The sequence below is a fragment of the Lissotriton vulgaris genome, unplaced genomic scaffold (genome assembly GCF_964263255.1).
Source record: "Lissotriton vulgaris unplaced genomic scaffold, aLisVul1.2 SCAFFOLD_215, whole genome shotgun sequence".
Classification (NCBI taxonomy): domain Eukaryota; kingdom Metazoa; phylum Chordata; class Amphibia; order Caudata; family Salamandridae; genus Lissotriton; species Lissotriton vulgaris.
Genome location: NW_028245930.1, coordinates 1,788,802 through 1,791,097, shown reverse-complemented (window position 1 = coordinate 1,791,097; position 2,296 = coordinate 1,788,802).

Here is a 2,296-nt window from a genome sequence, read left to right as displayed (position 1 = left end):
GTCCCTGAGACTCAGACTGTGGATCTGTGTAGTGTGCAGTACCTGAGACTCAAACAGTGGTTCTGAGTGGTGTGTACTCCCTGAGACTCAGACGGCAGCTCTGTGTGGTGTGTACTCCCTGAGACTCAGGCGGTGGCTCTTTGTGGTGTGTACTCCCTGAGACTCAGACGGTGGATCTGTGTAGTGTGCAGTACCTGAGACTCAGACAGTGGTTCTGAGTGGTGTGTACTCCCTGAGACTCAGACGGCAGCTCTGTGTGGTGTGTACTCCCTGAGACTCAGGCGGTGGCTCTTTGTGGTGTGTACTCCCTGAGACTCAGATGGTGGCTTGTGTGGAGTTTACTCCCTGAGACTTAGACATGGCTCTGTGTGGTGTTTACTCCCTGAGACTCAGACGTGGCTCTGTGTGGTGTTTACTACCTGAGAGTCAGACAGTGGCTCTGTGTGGTGTTTAGTCCAGGAACTCAGACGTGGCTCTGTGTGGTGTTTACTCCCTGAGACTCAAACGTTGTCCTGTGTGGTGTGTACTCCCTGAGACTCAGACGGTGGCTCTGTGCGGTGTGCACTTCCTGAGACTCAGACAGTGGCTGGTTCTGCATGGTGTGTACTTCCTGAGACTCAGACGGTGGCTCTGTATGTTGTGGTCTCTCTGAGACTTAGACGGTGGCTCTGTATGTTGTGTACTCCCTGAGACTCAGACAGTGGCTCTGTATGTTGTGTACTCCCTGAGACTCAGACGGCGGCTCTGCGTGGTGTATACTCCCTGCGCCTCAGACGTGGCTCTTTGTGGTGTTTCCTCCCTGAGACTCAGATGTTGCTCTGTGTGGTGTTTACTCCTTGAGACTCAGATGTAAATCTGTGTGGTGTTTACTCCCTGAGACTCAGACGTGGCTCTGTGTGGTCTTTACTCCCTGAGACTCAGACGTTGCTCTATGTGGTGTGCACTTCCTGGGACTCAGATGGTGGCTCTGTGTGGTGTGTACTTCCTGTGACTGAGAAGGTTGCTCTGTGTGGAGTGTACTCCCTGAGACTCAGACGGTGGCTCTGTGCGGTGTGCACTTCCTGAGACTGAGAAGGTTGCTCTGTGTGGAGTGTTGTCCCTGAGACTCAGACTGTGGCTCTGTTAGGTGTGCACTTCCTGAGACTCAGACAGTGGCTGGTTCTGCATGGTGTATACTTCCTGAGACTCAGACGGTGGCTCTGTGTGGTGTGTCCTCCCTGATACTTAGACGATGGCTCTGTGTGTGTTGTGTAGTTATTAGACTCAGACAGTGGCTCTGTGCGGTGTGTACTCCCTGGGACTCAGACGGTGGCTCTGTGCGGTGCGTACTCCCTGAGACTCAGACGGTGACTTTGTATATTGTGGACTCCCTGAGACTCAGACAGTGACTCTGTATGTTGTGTACTCCCTGAGACTCAGACGGTGGCTCGGTATGTTGTGTACTCCCTGAGACTCAGACGGCAGCTCAGTGTGGTGTGTACTCCCTGAGACTCAATAGGTGGCTCTGTATGTTGTGTACTCTCTGAGACTCAGATGGCAGCTCTGTCTGGTGTGTACTCCCTGAGACTCAGACGGTGGCTCTGTGTGGTGTGTACTCCCTGAGACTAAGACGGTGGATCTGTATAGTGTGTACTCCCTGAGACTCAGGCAGTGGCTCTGTGTGGTGTGTACTCCCTGAGACTCAGACGGTGGCTCTGTGTGATGTGTACTCCCTGAGACTCAGACGGTGGCTCTGTGTGGTGTGTACTCCCTGAGACTCAGACGGTGGCTCTGTGTGGTGTTTACTCCCTGAGACTCAGACGTGGCTCTGTGTGGTGTTTACTCCCTGAGACTCAGACGTGGCTCTGTGTGGTGTTTACTCCCTGAAACTCAGACGGTGGCTCTGTGTGGTGTTTACTCCCTGAGACTCAGACGTGGCTCTGTGTGGTGTTTACTCACTGAGACTCAGACGGTGGCTCTGTGCGGTGTGCACTTCCTGAGACTGAGAAGGTTGCTCTGTGTGGAGTGTACTCCCTGAGACTCAGACTGTGGCTCTGTGCGGTGTGCACTTCCTGAGACTCAGACTTGGCTCTGTGTGGTGTTTACTCCCTGAGACTCAGACGTGGCTCTGAATGGTGTTTACTCCCTGAGACTCAGACGGTGGCTCTGTGTGGTGTTTACTCCCTGAGACTCAGACGTGGCTCTGTGTGGTGTTTACTCACTGAGACTCAGACGTTGCTCTATGTGGTGTGCACTTCCTGGGACTCAGATGGTGGCTCTGTGTGGTGTGTACTTCCTGTGACTGAGAAGGTTGCTC